At 37.4% G+C, this 17410-nt stretch overlaps 1 long non-coding RNA gene across 1 annotated transcript; it reads right to left on the reverse strand.

Moving 5' to 3' along the window:
- Positions 1 to 1151: 1151 nt before the first annotated feature.
- On the reverse strand, positions 1152 to 17196 carry LOC114013659 (uncharacterized). Its single transcript, XR_003556771.2, has 2 exons — positions 17063 to 17196; positions 1152 to 6201 (listed from the first exon to the last, which is right to left on the reverse strand). It is a non-coding gene; the product is annotated as an uncharacterized LOC114013659 (long non-coding RNA).
- Between the last annotated feature and the right edge of the window lie 214 nt (positions 17197 to 17410).

Genomic DNA, 17410 nt, shown 5'->3' on the forward strand with positions numbered 1-17410 from the left:
GTTTTTCCCAACATAGCAATAGGGACCTGTGAAAATAAAAGCTCAACTTATCTACAATAACGCTAGAAGAAGGAGAAAACTAACCTCGTGCCCCAGTGCTTCTGGGTGGAGCTCCAGCACTTGGCTTCAGCAGACCTTCTCTTCAGAAAATGGCCCAGGAAATTTGGTCACACACCAATTTTTTTTCAACTAATCAAAATTAAAGATTTTTTCAAAGCTGATCCTGTTCTACAGCTTTGAAGTATTAAGACATCTAATTCAGTGAAGTTTCAGCAGGAGTTAATCATGAAGAGCTAAGCCTGCATGACAGTCCCAGAGGCACACTGGAATGGTGGCTGGCTGACCACAGTTCCCACACCAAGCCCCCTCTTCTTCCTCAAGCCAGCCAGCAGACCTGAGAGCTGTTCAGTTAGAGTCAGCCTAGCAGGTCCTTCATTTGAAAATAAACATCAGAAAGGACATGGAGCAAATGAAAAAAATGCACATCCCTTGTGATAGATTGATTTCTGTGGATGGGATTTTTCCACAGCTTTGCAGATAAGCACTACTGTGTGTGATCTTTCAGGCTGAAGGCAGACAGCTGAGCGTTTTTGCTTTCCAGATCTCCTTGCTTTCTCTTAACTGTTAATTTGTACAATGCTGCTAGGTGTCTTTAACTGACCTCTATTCTCTTAGCGGTGAACAGTGAAAGGATGTGACATTTAAGGTTGGTTCTATTTTTGGGTGTTGGAACATGGAGGATCTATATCAAACAGGCATGGAAGCAAGCACACTCAGATTCAATTACAAGACATTCAGCCTGAATATTGACATTTCCCTTAAATGCAGGGACAATCTAAACAACTGTTTTCCTCACTTCTCAAGGAACGTAAACAAATGGCAGTAAGAGTTTGAATCTTGAGTTTCAGCTACCTCACTCCTCTTTTTTTCATTGATTTTTTTTTCTTATGCTTTAAGTTAACAACAGTAAAAGAGCTGCATCAGATTCTTTGTCTCAATATGGCAGCTTTCATTTGTAAGGATGCCCAAAAGCCATTCCATTAAGGCAGCCTTAGAATTTGCCAGTTTATGGCAACAGACTTTTGGGGTGAAAATGCATTTATACTTCATTATTAAGTGTTCCATGTCCAAAAATGTAATTTCTTTTTAAGGACATATCCTACATACTTCCCCTGTAAATATCTCTAATTTAATGAGATTTTACTACCTGATCAAGAGTAAGATACAAAATATTTTTTTCCAAAGCAAATGAATAATAGCAGTTTCACATCATTTAATAGTATGCATTAAAACATTAATGTCTTGTAGATGTAGAGTAAGTACATCACAGAAGATACGTGTTATCTTCAGCATTTTACTGCAAAGTTGAAAGCAATTACTAATTTATTCTACATTAATTATGATAGCCATTAATCACAATTATCTTGTTCAGCATTCAGATTACCAGAAAGACTATCATCTCTTGGAAGTTCAGTGCTTTATTCCAGGAGGACTGAGTCACTTAAGGTGACTCAAAAACATTGTTTTTATAACAATATAATGTCAAATTATCAGCTTGATTAATAGTTTATAACTTGAGCCATTTACTAAGTTTTCACTTTGTTAGGTTCATGGAAAAATGCAAGTTTTGCAAAATATTTTTTTTCCTTATGAATATTTCAACCCAATGGGGAAAGCCAATGCCTTTTCAAAATGAGCACATCAAATTACAACAAAGCAAAAATTGTGTTTTGTATAGGTATCTGAGCCAGAATACCCATTACATAATAGCAAACATTTTACCCAGATTTATTTCAAATATATCTAGGCCACACAGTTACAAAGAAAAATTCTGAAGAGTAGTCCCAGCCTGTTGTATGACAGGTAATGTTACATCCATTGTACATACATGTCCAAGCAGAGGCCAGGTCTTTCTCATTTCAACTTAAATTCTCTGCAGATACTACCCCACAAATGAAATTGTAAAGCTTGTCATTCACTATCATAACAAGAAATGCTTTTCTCTGTCCAAAAATATATTGGCGAAGAATTAGAAGTGTCTTTCAACAACACGTGACAGGTGTGGATGTTACTCAGTATAAGAAGACTTGACAACTCAAATGGCACCCCAAGCGCTTGAGAGCAAAAGCACTTATACTATCTCTTTATTTCAATGCCAATTCTAGTACAGTTCTCATCTTTTTTCATTGCACAGAGCAACGTAACTGGTGGAATGGCCTTGTTACAATTCATGCAGAAAACTCAAATCCTGAAGTTCTGAAGTTTTTCAGCACTAACGCAAGCCAAGCTGTTCCCATTGTGTCATGCGGACAATGACATCCTTCATCACACAGTCATCCTTAATGAATTTGTGCCTCCATGTAGTCTTGCTCAAGTCAATGTGATTTTCTTATCTGCACAACTAAGCACACAAATCTGTAGTACTGTGTGTGGCCTACTAGAACAAAATCCTGCTTGACACAAGTGTTAAAAGTCAATCTGACACATCTTATTTGCTGCTGTAATATTTGGTATCAAATCACTCTTATCAGAATTAGTGATTTCAAAGTTTTATTGGAAGTGGAAAATAAACCTGAAAAACAGCAGAAACAAGGTGGCATTTGAACCCCAGAAAAATCTGTATCAAAATCCTTTTTGATTTCGGTGGAACAGTGGTTCCTTCACACACTATAGTAAATCAGTAAGAGTTACTGTGAACTTCAGGCATCCTACAGCTTTGCAGAATGATCTGAAGTATTTCATAAAATCCCCCAAAGCAACTGAGAAAAGGTATTGAGAAATGACTGAAAAGGTCAAAATTAAAAAGAGAAATGAAAGGAAGAAAAAAAAAAAAGACACCCTCAGCCAGAAGAGCAGAGGTAAGTGTTGAAAACAGGTGAGGTGCACTGACAATTATAGGAAGAGAGAGATCTTGCTTAGTCAGAATTCTTTTTCCCTGTGAATGATTAGTAAAGAGAAAATGACTGAGTAGCCCATTTTTGCTTTTATTTATGTTGCTGCTGAACTATAACAGTATGTTTCAGCTTTTGTACATAACTGAAATTAGTATGGTGTAAAATGGAAGTTTCTGTAGTCTGAATGACAGTCACAGGTATCAGACTTCTTATGTTGCAAACTTCTTAAGGTTAATATCATGTAAACTGTCAAAGGAGTACAGGAAGCCTCATCTCTTGTAAATCGGATCTAGACTGGACAAAGACACCACAAAATATGCTAAACAGTGCAAGATTGTACTGCTGAGAGGTTGCACTGGGTCATCTGCTTGGCCTTTGCCGTCTTTAAATTATGTAATTCTCCTTAATGCTATATTAGGATCTTGAGGCAAAGCCAAGATCTCCTAAAAACATTTTCCAACCATTTTAAGATTTATTTAACCCTCAACGATTCTCCCAGAAAATCTCTACGGCTGGTAGAGGAGCGAGTGCTCCTGCAAGGAAACCTCTCTTTTCCAATCTTTTTCCTGAACTTTTCCTCTGAAGTGCATCTAGGTCAGTATTTTATAAATGTAACTTCTCTGCAGGATTTTTAAATCCCTGCCAGAATAAAAGCCACAACCACTGCTGGGAGGACGTGGGTGAAGACAAGCTGAAGGGTACAGGCAGATGCCTGCAGCAGTGGTGGCTTGGTGTGGCAGCAGCTGCCTCCACAGGCTGCAGGCACTACAGGGGTAGAGGAGCACAACAGCCTGCATGCCAAAAGCTGTGCCTCGTAGAGATAGCCATGAGTAGGAAAAGGTAGTAGAGAAGTGTCAGGGAGCATGAACCTGGGTTGTTAAGTCAGGATGGGATTTGGGAACAGATGGGCAGAGGACAGGGAAGGTTTTGAGATGGGAAGAGTTGAGTGATGGGAGGCAAGAGGTTGGGCTGAAAGGACTCAGAGCAGATCTGAGACAGGAAAGTGGACAGAAGTCCAGAGGCAGCTGAGGGAATGATGGGAGACCTCTGCATTCACAAGGGTTACAGGGCTCAGGGCAGCAAGCACTGAAGAATTACCACAGGACTCTCCCTCATCCAGGCACCTGAATTCTCATTCGGTGGCAAGAAAATTAGAGCAAGACTGTATAGACCTTCCACGTTCCCCATACTTGTGCTCTGCCTTCACTTTTGCTTTCAGAAATATAGACAGCTTGAAAATAAAGCCTAAACTTTGTGAGTATTAACTGTAGTGTTATATCTGAAGGTAATTTGGAACTGGTAACTTCTTTGCCTCACACCTCTACCCCCCTTCTTACACAGTTACCCCATGGAAGTTGTGCTTTTGGCAAGCTGGAGGTTTAACTTAGTAATTCTCATTTTCACTGGTTCTGTCTCCACTGTGCTTTTCAGCCACTCTAAAGACCATTCCAGCAAGAGCACCTTGCATTCATACTTGCTGTCAACACACCAAGCTGCCAGGACATTTCTAGGGTAGCTCAGATATATCCCAACTGGATAAGGTTTTCTCATCAAGACATTTCACCAGTCCTCACAGCATGTCTAGCAAGATACTCTTAGTGTTCACCCACTCTACTTGTCTGTGCCATGAAATAACATCTTACTCTAAAATGTCCCATCATCAGTCTCTGTATTGGTCTCACTCGCATTAGTATGTGTCACAAGCTATCATAAATGAGGTTGGGAGACAGTGGAAAGGCAAAGGTCCTAGGGATCATCATGCAAGAAAAGATCAAGGCATATTGTTGTGAGGGGCTACGCTGCCATACACTTTACAGGGCGTATATCCAGGAACATGACCTGATGGTGTGTCAAGAGCAACAGCAGATGACTCTAAGCATTCTGGGACCCACCCCAGAAAGTGGTTGCCCAAAAAAAGCAGTTCATCTTTTCCTTAATGGCTATGAGGCTTGACCCAGATGAATACTTGCAACCTGGTTCCAGGCTGAGAATGGCTGTTTTTCAGCCCTGGGGATGGGTGAACTGTTGGAGGAGGCCTGGATACTGGATGAGAAGATTGTGCTTGCACTGTTTACAGAGAAATCATGTTTCTACTGCCTTTGTCACAGCAGGATGATGGTCTCTTACGTGTCTTTTACTCCTAATAGATGGCTGACTTGGGCTGCATGGCAGGCAGGTATGTGCTTGTGATATGAGACTGTCACATAAGACTAGAGATTTATCTGTGATCAGAAGAACCTGAAAATGCATGGATTTGCTGAATGGCTTACAGGTGTTCCTTATGAAGATCCACACAATGGGATACTGTAGGTGCAGCTCCTCCCTTTTCTCTTTCTCAGATGGGACATGTGCTGGGGGTTGCTGGGCCTTTGACATGCTCCATGTCAGGGTGATTCACAGTGTGCCTAAGGATCTTCTGACAGGTACCGAAAGGGCAGCTTCTCCTCACTGGTTTCCTCCAGCCAGATTGTGCTCAGGATGTCCTGGAGGTCAGTCCTGGGGTCAGACGCTGTGGGCACTCAGAGGATTCACTTTGAAAGTCAAATGAAAGTTTCAGGGGTACTATAGCTGTGCAACATGAACAAAGCCAGAAACTCCTTTGTTACTGTTATATCCAAACAGGCACTCAACACACACCCACAGTATCTGCTGTATCTGCGCCATGCGGATTTCCTCCTGAGACTTGCACTGCTTTCAAATTGATAAATGCAGCGTTAATAATAGATGTGTTGTCTTGAAAACAATGGAATATATTTTAAATGAGCCTTAATATATATTAATATATTGCTGATATCTTGAAAAGGAACATTTAGCAAAATTCCTTTCTGTGTTTAATAACTTTTGTACGGTTTTCTCCAGAGAAACAGAAACGTTGAAAGTAGATCCTGGAATGACGGCAGTTATTGGATGGAAAGAGGGCTGATATTTTATATTTAAACACATATAAATAAATATTTTCTACATAAACACTGATGTAATATCATTAATTTAATTACCCTTACAACTCTTTGCATATTAGCTGGAGAAAGGATAAAATGTATACATTCCCTGTGTGTTTCTACAACCAGGTAAGCAGCTGCACCCCAGATGAGCCCTTCACGATTCCTGTGTTGTAGTTTGTGGCTTCATTAAAGCAATGTGCACCACTCATCCATAATGAGGTGTGTGTTCTGTTGCAGGTAATAGAATCGTTTTCCCTGTTGAGAAGACTGCTATGTAAATCAGGAGAACTGAAATTCAAGGAGACTTGTTTTCTTTGCTCCTTCATTACCCCAACACTACATTCCTCTTGGGCACCATGCTAAACCTGAAAAGGAAGACTTCTATTAATAAAAAATGGAATGGAAGAAAATATATTACACTATCTCTATGCCTGTTAAATTAATAATAAGCAAGTGATGAACAAAAATTGTGATTCATTATGCATTCTATGACAAAAAGAATAATGTATAAATTCGAAGTAATGTTATTTCTTCTGTAATGGCAAAATGAATCACCAGCTTTTAATTTGATGCCATAACTACATAAACCCTTTTAATAAGAGGTTTGTCTGTCTCTTGAGGTGTCCAGTAATGTCTGATGGAAGTGCTCAAATTTTACAGTTATGTCACTGATATATCAGCTAAAAAAATTGCACCAGATTAATTGCTTTCAAATTCCATCATCTCTTAATTCATTACAGTTATTGTTCTATTACTTCTGAAGTTTCATCTTAGATGTTATTGTATGTCCAGCTATATTTCAGCTACTGGATTTATTCATCAGCTACTGTATGCCTCATAGAAACAAGTAATTTACAGCATTTTTCTGGTTAAAAATAAACACATGAATTAATAGTCACCAACCCCAACATCTGGGTATGTTTGAAAATTCAAAACGATGTTAAAGCTTGTTAAAAAGCAAACTAGTAGTAAATAAACTTTGTGTTGCAATGTATTATGCATTCTGGATGACCTCTCCTTGTTTTACAGTGCTACGGCTTTAATGTTTTTAGTTCCTATAGATGTCATTTGAGTTTTGAAAACTAGTTAATACAATGCGGTTAATATAACTCAGTCCCTGATATGGGAGAATTTGTAACATCTTCATGTCAAACAAATTCTGGCATGCCCTGCATACATCAACTGTGTATCTATCAGGATCACCATTTTGTATGGGATATTAATGTAGGATTTGATGTATCTATATCTTTGGTGTGTCACACAGAAAGGAGGAAGCCAATTTGGGCAAAGACAGATTCTATAAGCTGTTTTATAAGAAAAAACACCCAGTATTGTAGAGATTTTGTCCATTGTAATGAACTTCTGTGATAGTCTGCACAGTGATTATTTGAGTACAACTTAAAGGAAAAACAAGACAAATCATACTGGATGGATAGTGGGGCTGGAATATATACCATAAAATTCATAAGATTTTATCTGATTTCAGCCTTGGATCTTTAAACTAAATCTCTTAGAAAATGATGCTTCTATATACTCTAGTAAGGAAGTGGGACACTAACCCACCTATACATACACAGAAACCTTTATCTTACCACTTGGTACACATAAGATAGGAGTCCAGATGCTTATAAATGCTTTTGAATTCTTAAAATTATCAGTTTCTTAAACAGTTTCAGCTTGTGATGGAAGTTAGACCTTTTATTGTGGGGAGACTTTATGAATAAGACAAACTTAAGAATCACAGAAGATACCAATATAATGTATTAATATTTTTTTCATTTCTAATGTGTTCTCTACTTGCGTTAGAAAGCTCATTACTGAATTATGACTGAGATCATAGTTTTTTAGCAGACCAGCGTGGGAAGATAATCCTGATTTGGTAGAACTATCAGTATTTTTGACAGTGGGGAATGAACAAGCTCTTCAGGGCATGGCACGCTCTCTTGTTCTGTGCTTGCGTTGTACATTGCATACTAGGAGCTTGGTTAAAGACCAGAGGTACTTCAGTGCACCCCTGGCACAAGCAATGCAGATAATAGCATTATCTTCCACCTCACAGTCTTTTTCATGTTTCTGTCTTCATGGAGAAGTATTTAACATAAGGTGGAATTTATTTTGCCTAATTTTAGCTATCTAAATGTTAGGAATCAAGTATAAGCTGATTGCTCAAGACAGCCTGTAGTCAGAGGAGAAAGGCAGGCTTCTCCAGACAGCAATTCTTCCCACCCTACTGCAGGAATCTGAACTGCCATGCTCTGGCAATTTCCATCTCTCTCTCCCTCCCTTGAAATGTGCTTCCTAAGTTTAAAGTGACTGCTGTAAAATATATGTATTCCCCTAAAACTCTATTTTTAAACCTTCTAAAATTATATAGAAACTCTATACCAGTATCTTTATCTTCTATATCTGTTAGCTTTAGAAATAAATTAAGTTTCTTAAAATAGATTTATTTTTCTCTTTGTATGGCTTTTGCATTTGATAGTGTAACTCCAATGCTATTCTCCATTCCTGGAAAAGATGAGTAGTTTTTAATTTAGAAACTTTTTTCTCTATGTGCCCATGTTCATAACTTTTAAAATTGGCTCTTCCAAACATGAAAGAGCTTTCCTAGTAATTGTCCCCTGAAATCTAAAGGTAGGACTCAGGTTCGGCTAGTTATAAAAGTGATATAAAAATGACTTCACATTGCATCTTTGTGAAGGTGTATTAGGATTGCCAGTTCCCACAGTTTTGTGGTTGGTCTACTACCTACCAGATTTCTTTTCTTGTAACTGAAAGTTGGCTTTCATTAAACATCAACAATAAAACAACTTCCACCGTTCTCTTATCCCAAATCAAGTTTCAATGAAAAGCTTGAAAAAATTACCTAAATATATGTCAAATGTGTAAAAAACAGGAGATAAATAAGCATCCAAAATGCATTAAGATATTTATTATTGCAAGACAACATTATGCTATGTAGCATAGTGCTTGTGTTTTGAATATTATGTCTGGGGATACTATTAAACTTAATTATTCTCTGGAGTCAATGACAGTTTATTGTTGGGAGCTTTTTTAGAGGTAACAAAAGAAGAGCAGTACAATTCTAAAGGGCAGCATTCATCCCCAAGAGCTAAACAAAGGCTTTCCAAACCCTAGGGACATCAATGCAAGCTTTCCTCAAAACTCTCTTAATTCTAGAAGGCATAATGATCTGTCTTATTCAAAGTGAATCCCTTTTTTTTGATGGTACTAATGCACCATAATGTAAGTGTATGATGATAAGGTCTATAATAATAGTGCAATAACAAAAGCTTGAAAAGGGAAATAAGTGTTTTCACATTGGAGTGTGAAACATTGTCATTTTTCTTCTGATTTATGATCTGTAATGAAAAGCCTGTTCTCATGGGATAGAGTACCCAAAGATTTCTTTACCTGTCACTGTACTGTTGTAATCACATCTGACCTTGATATTTGACACTGTAAGAAAATTACAGAACGGTCTTGCACAGACATCAATTTCAGTTTGATGTCTCACTGGCACTTCATAGATCTTAAAAATTACACCAGGTGCTTATATTTCAGTTACAAGAAAAAGTGGAATTCATTGATCCAAGTTCCTTGGTAAAGGCACCTAATCGATGGATATATACAGTGAAAAGACAAACAGTAAATACTGCACATAAAAAGAGGACACATAGTGACTTACTTTCATTAAAGAATTCAAGAAAACCAGTGCTTAGTGACTATGTGTTAAGTCATGGTGTATATTCACAGACAGATTACAGATATTATATCTGTAATAATATTTGGAACCTGGGAGGCATTTGAAGGCTTTAAATTCCTTTTTTTTTTTTTTTTTTTTTTTCACTTTCCTGGTTTCGATGGCAAGTGGGGTTATGAGCTGGTTTTGTCCTCAACCTTTTTACTTACAGCAGCCCATCTTTAAAGTGAGCATTATTTACTCTTAAAATAATCACTCGTATGTTGTAAAAAGTCTATAAATAAAACTGGGCATATAAAACTCTTGCCAAATTTGCAGGCCTACAGGTAAAGCACACATCTGAAAAGAGAATTATTCAAGTTGATTACTGTGGAAGTCAAATCTGGCCTTGCTTAAGCAATTTTAAAGCAAAAATAAGGATTGTTTATAATACTAGGATCTACCTTTTCCTTTGCTCCTGTCTTTCTTGCCAGAACATACCTACATTTGTGAAAGAACAAGATTAAGAATAGGTCCTCTCTCTTAGAGGATGTGTGTCAAATAAATATTGATATTTCCACTTGAAATGAAGGGAGAGTGCTCAGTGATGCTAATTTGGATCATTTCCAATGAAAGGATAAATTTCCATTCATTCCCATGTTTTTTCTTGCCCAGTGAGAAGGATATGTTACAAGGCTTCATTCATGAGCATTTGGGAAGTGCTTTGAGATCCCTGGTAGAAGCCTTTCTGGCAGTGCAAACTACCCTTAGGATAGATTGAAAATCTACCACTGGAACTGTTCTCTGGCACAATAAACCAATTACACCAGACTAAAATACTACATGATACTATATTGCTTCTGTTGAATTTATCTAAGGAATTAAGGGATTAAGACAAACTGTCTCCTTCTCTGCCTGGTTTCTTACCTGCCTGCTTGCCGGCATTCCTGAACGGTGTGCCAGACTGCCATATTCTCTCAACTACCAAATTTCCATCTGCCTCTGGAGTTACACTGTTGGGTCCTCAGGAACTTTAGGAAGATGGGATGTGTCTAGCTATAGGGAAAGTTGAAAATGCAATGACTTTCTGTTTGTTGTTGCTTCTCTCTTAAACAGATTTTTAAAATCACTATTCCTCTTTCACACAAAAAATAAATCCAAACATCATTTTTTGTCTCCCTTCAAGAATATTATTAATTTAAATGACATTTCTTGCCAGATTTCTGGCAAGCTGTAGGTAATACAGTATCTTTTTTCCTTCTTGGTCCCTGATCATGGCCCATAGAACAGTCAATCACCTAACACAAATCTTAAGTAAATCATTTGAATATTGTGTTCTATCTTTTTCTGCCAAAATTTAAACCTAGTGAAATATAGGAATTTTAAATCCATTCCAGATATCCACCTCAGTGTTGGCTTTTTATGGTACTATTTCCAAAATACACATTTTTGTCAGTTTTACATGACAACATAAGTCTCACTCATTTTCTATTTAGAAATGTTTTTTTGTATAAGAAAACACTGAAGGCTGACACAAATGGGTTGAGTTCCCTCCAGCTAATATTTTTTGAACCATCCTTCCAGTGGCAATCTCACTTTTCAAGGCAGGTCCACATTTAACTCTGTTTAGGTTCCCATACATAAAATATAGATCTATGGCCTGGATATGCTTGTCTTTCCTGCATCCTCCAAAACTTGAAAACACTAGGCAACAGTGAAAAGCATCAGCATGAGACCTAACAGAGTGAGTTTTTCAGTTTAGGTTCAGTTGTTTCCATATTTTACATTGACTGCTGTTTTAAGTCACTGCTGCAGTATTCCATGAAAGAAAGACTTTAAAATATGGTCTTGTAGAAGGAGGTGAAAAAGTGAAGAGGGTAGCAACTTTTACAGAATATATACTTTTCACAGATTAAATATTTCATGTAATCACAGTAGTGTATAAAAATAAATAATGAAGACTACATAATCAAATGCATAATGAGAAAAAAGCAGAAAGTTAAATATTTCACAGAAGAATGCCATGCACAACAGTATGAATGGCAGGTAACTTGCATTGAAAAGCACAGTAAAAGACAAAAAGGAGTGATTCAGGAAAATGAGAGTGAATAAGAAAGTGGCACCACTTTTCAAATCCTACCCATAGTTATTAGCTCCTTTTACCTCCTCTTTTTTATGTGGATACCTGTATCAGGAGCCTATTTTAAGTGCTCACTGCCAAAAAATATTGAAAATGCTGATGCAAGTAACTCTGAAAATGAGGTTACAGGTGTCCACATTTGAATGCCAAAAGAGGGAACAGTAAAAGTTGGGTTTGTTTTTGAAAATACATAAGCAACAAAAGCAAACAATGTTGTCTTATTAATGTCAAGACTAGGACATTTCCACAGGAATACATTTCATGGGGAACACAAAATAATCATGGCAGCACATAAAGATGCCATGGCAGAGTGGAAGGTTTAGTTGTACAATCATGTCAGATACAAGAATATGTCCTGATTCCCTGGCTACCTTTCCTAAAAGGATTAAAAAGTCAGCCTGCCCAGAATAGTATATAGCTGGCTTTCGTTCTTCTTGCTTTCTTAAAAACTGAGGTAAATATGCTCTTGTGATATTCCTGAGATTTCAAGTTTAAATAAATTTCACCAACATGACCCACCTAACCCAAACTGGAAACCAAGATCTTGTTACAAAACATGCTATAATATTAAAATATTTTTTTACAACCTTCTAGTTAAAACCACTTTAGACCCCATCTGAAAACTGGTGCAAACTTCTATTCATCTAGATCTTTGCAACATTTCCTAAGTTCAAAGAGAGAGTAATTTAAGCAATTTAACTTTTGTGAGAAATATTTTATGGGACAGGCACCAGAGGGAAATGCTGAACAGTCTTAAGAGACACAGCATTTGAGCAAGTTTTCAGTCTTGAATGAAACACCATATGGCTGGGGGAGATGGATTTACCTCTCTGAGGAAGCTGTGACAAGTGGCAAAGTTTATTTTTTGCATTAACATTTCTGTGACTCCTATTCTTAAGGCAGACTTTTCTCCTGAAGAATAAGTTTAGATTTTCATTCCCAAAAAGGAGACTGAATGCTGCTTGTGAATACCTCTGCTGCTATTTACATTGTGCCTGGACTCTGTAATTTATTTCTAGATCAATAAAAAACAACGTGTTGGTCTAAATAAGTTAGCGTTTTAAGAAAATCAATATTTTGCACAAGCCTGTCACAAAAGTATTTTTTCGTTTATGACCAAAAGAATAAAGAGACTGCACAGATAGGGCAGCCAGGAAGATTAATCAATTATATGAATTAAAGCAGAATACAGTATAGAGGGGTCAACGTGTTCAAAGGTAGGAAAAAAACACTCCAATCTTCCTACATTTTAAAAATGTGCTTTGTCTGTGAGGGTGACTTAGAAAGTCCTTGAAGGACACAACTTTATTGATCCTAAGAACTTAACAGAAATAACACTATTTAGTCCCATATGACAGCAGATGGCACTCTATAACTATTGGCATGCACATGTATGACTGCACATATGTATACATGCATGCACAATCAAAAGCAATTTGTTTTCCAAATAATGAGACCTAAGAAAAGTCTCGGGTCTAAATCTCTGATGCTATTTTCTCTCAAAATACATTTGAAATATAAAACGTATCTATGCAAGATTAGAAACGTGTTCACAATGGAAGGTCTTCGCAGAAGAGAAATAAACGCTATTTCTAATATATTTTCTTTGTCTTTTGCTGGCTTTCCATATCATAAGTCACCTTCCTTGAAAATAAGTATATTGCTCTTTATAGATGAAAAAAACCCAGTGTACATAAGGGTGGGGGTTTTATGCAACCACCACACTGGAAGATCTGCTCAATATTTACCAGAGCCCCCAAAAAGTGGTTGGTATGTTAAGACTGCATTAATAAGGGGAAAGAAGAAATATGACACTATTAATTGCAATCTTATTAGCATATGCAAGAAATAATAACGGTATATGAATGCTGTGTCCTCATCCTAAAGTTCTGACAAGTTTTAATCACTCTTATTAGAAGGAGAAATAAAATTAATTAATAAAGCTGGAGAAAGCTGAGAGAACAATAATTATTCAACAAGAAGCAATGGTGATGGTAGGAGAATAATGTCACTTGAGAATAGATTGTTACTGGATGCCAAATTACACTATTTTTGACCATAGTGGGTGGGTTTGCTTGAATAAGGACTGTAGTGTTAAAACCAAATATTCATACAATACATGCGTTTGAGAAAGCAAAACACTTGAGAGTTTGGAGTATGGTCTGTAATTTGGTGATCAGGCCTAACTTTCTTTGTAATATAAATAGACCTGCATTTCTACTAGCCAAGATAACTGGCCAGTTCTTATAGTAGCTGTGTTAATGACAAAAACCAAAGTAACATCAATGGTGACAAGCAGAATTTTTTTCTTGTTATTCCTGTTTTCAGTAATCACCCACTAACCAAAGAGACCAAAGTAGCCGGTCTTCAAGTACTGGAGACCAAATTACCCAACATTCTATTAAAAAATGGGACTCAGACAAGCTTGGACTAGCATCTAGAGGTGTAAGGACACATGCTTGCATTTAGGTGCAGGTTATATTTGCTCCATAGTCTGAAGACAACACTTGAGACTGTGCTGCCTCTTATTAAAGACTCAAGTGTAACCCCATGGAGGAGCTATATCAGACCATTATATATACACCAGCTCCTTTTGGGGTGATATTGCAGAACCAGCAGTGATTGAAGGATCCATGTGGGATGGATCCTGACATCTTCTGTTAGGTTGGGAACCATCTACAGTCACATAGATCTCAGTCTAACTCCACAGTACGAAATAATCCCAGTAATAAGATATATATGGTAGTTAAGAACACACTAGACTTTACTCTGCTTCTTGACCTGATGCTCTCTCATGGAGGCATACATGTATTTGGTTAATTTAGGACCAGACCTACTGAAGGATTTAAACATCTAAAAGCTGAGCTGGAAGCCTAAATTCTTCTGCAGTCCTAAATGATGACTCTGTATATGCCAGTTTTGTTGCTTCCTGATCCCAGCAGCACCTAATTGATAGATGTGTAGCTCTTTCTCAGTGTTGACTTAGATGAGAAGCTTGATGCATAAGGAATGGCTGGGCCTGGCATTCCTCCATCTGCGTAGCTAGAAGGATATGGTTTGACAAGCATTCTCCCAGAACCCCTAAGCATGCCCCAATAGGGACAACAAGACAAGTGTAATTATTGCTACTGTCTTCTAAAACATTGCTCCTGCTCTTGTTTTATCACCATGCAATTGCTGGAATATTCATAACAAAGTGGGGCACTTCTTTTTTGAGTACAAAAGCACGCTAGGAAAATATTTTAACCATCATGCTACCTGTAGCCTCATATAAAAGTGTTTGGGTTTAGCTGGAAATATATTTAGGGAGAAATAGAGAAATTCAGGTCCCTATGGTAATGAAACTAAGTTGTAGAGTAAAAAATCAGCACCCATCGGGTTGGTGAATGAACAAAAAATGAATCAGAATATATGAACCTGGTTCATAGCTTAATGGTTAAGACACTGGCAGTAAGATATCTGGATCCTAATCCTTTTCAAAACAGCCTTTACACATCTTTTACACAGTGATTGTTCCTTAAATCCTTATAAAGCCTCTGATCAGGACAGGAAACCTAGATGGCTGCCTCCAAGCTAGAATACGAAAAGGCAGTTTTGCTTTGTGTTGTGTCTTACTGCCTTTATAGAACAATAAATCTTACATTCTTTTGCACAATAACACTGCTTCAACAGGAAGGGTTGGAAATATTCCCTCTTTCTCCCATAGTGCATTAAAGTGTCTATAACGGTTAGGAAGCAGCAGAAAATGTAAGTGTGCATCTTGTTGGGTAGTCAAGAGCATGAAATAAGCCTTTCCCTGCTTCTAGGATGAGTGCTCAAATTGTATACCCAGGGGAAATTGGTTATCTAGCTGTCTTTTAAGAAAGTCAACCTCATACATTTCTTTTTCGGGAGTCTGTTCCAGTTGTGTGTTGGATGATCTATATGATGGCTTGTGAAATAGCCACTGGGCTGCTCAGCCCTGAAAAGACAGAGCTACCCAGGGACACAGGAGGAAGAAAGTGCCTGGGCAGTCAGGAACATGCTCCTACTGTCTGGCAGCCTCCAAGCTAGGCAGGACTTGATTTCAGTTTTGGACAAAGGCACCAAACTTCATATTGTACTTGAGCACACTCTTTTAGGTCTTAGTCACTAATACACGAGTCCTTGAATGCAGGATGCGGGGAGACTGAGGGCCTGATGTCAACCTTTGGTGTCAAAAGTCATTAACAACAATGAATTTTCTTTTCAGCTCAGGCCACTGCACCTCTTCTCCAGAATATTTTCCATAGTACATGAAGCATTTAGAAAGTGGTTAAGAGGAAACCACAGTGGAGAAAACCATGCTTGTTTTCCTTTACTGCAATTATTCCCAAGTCCGATTTTCAGTCTGTATTCTGCTTATTTTCAACAATTCCCCCTAGTGTGCAATTCATCTGGCTTGGCAGCTGCTCTGTGTGCAGTACATTTCAAGAAGGAAGGGGACAGAAGAACAGGCATGTTTCCAAGAAAACAGATAAACTGCTTTGGTGTCACTGACTTAGAAAGTGGGTTAGTCATAGTCTAAAAGACCAGTAGCCCTTATTATTTTTACTCATCCAGACCAACACATGTCTGTGGTACCCCGTGTCTAGGAGTATATTTCAGCAGGTCTTCTGCCCTGGGAGTACAGCAATTAACTTACAATAGATTTTGGAGTTTACTATTTAAATGATAACAAAGTATTCTGCTGTTTTAAGGCGGCATGTAAAGCTGATTTAGGGATTACTGTTATGTTGCTTCTCTTTTTTTAGATACGCTAAGTATTTATCTATACATTTAAACCCTTATCCAGACAAAGAATAGGTAGGGAGATTAGATGATAGTGAACTAACAGTTTTCACTGTTCCAAGCAGAAAAAGCAGCATTATTCAGCTGGTGTGTTTGTGGCATGAAAAGGTTAACTGGAAATTAAAAAAAATTATGATTCACATTTGATGAAAAAAAAAATATCATATAATCAAATCAAAAGATGGCAAATTGGTAAGATCATATGATTTTTTCAGAGAAAAGAAGGAACATGAATTAGAATGTTCTGTGGGCCTGAAAGTAAGAGATAGTATAACCTTCTTGCTAATTATTATTCAGACATGTGCTTAGAACTTACCTGATGAAAGCTATTTCTTTGTCCAAAGAAACATAAGAAAATAAACGAAAAACAGAGTAAAAAATGTGGTAAGGTTTACAGTAATAGAATCACATGCTTACTAAACTAAGGTGTGTATAATGATTCTATTTAACTTCTCTTTTTCTCTCTCTTCATCCCACTTCTGATTGATATTGATTGGTACAAACAAACTAAGAAATTAATTACTCAAGGGATTACAATACTAGGTGTTGAAGACATCTCATTTGCATTATTGTTATGTTGTTATAACTACATCACCTTCAGTGAGGATACTTCTGGTTTACACTGATGCAATGCAGTTTATATTTTCATCCAGAAATCTTCCCACGTGGAGGGTGCATATTGCATTTTCAAATGCTTAAATAATCCTGGTTGAATAAATGTTGCTGCAATGATGGAAAAACAAGTTCTGTTTGAGAATATAAAAAGAAAGTCTAGTAAATTTGAGGAAGAAGATTGTCACACACAAGAAAAGGAAACAGCTAAGAAACTCTAAAGCAAAGGAAGAAAATTAATTTAAGATTCTACTTTTTTCTTTCTCTAAGAGGTAGTTCATTAATGAGCACACATTAAGCTCTACTGGAAGCTGTGGCAGACAGGTCACTG

Source organism: Falco peregrinus, chromosome 6, assembly GCF_023634155.1.
Source record: "Falco peregrinus isolate bFalPer1 chromosome 6, bFalPer1.pri, whole genome shotgun sequence".
Taxonomy (NCBI): domain Eukaryota; kingdom Metazoa; phylum Chordata; class Aves; order Falconiformes; family Falconidae; genus Falco; species Falco peregrinus.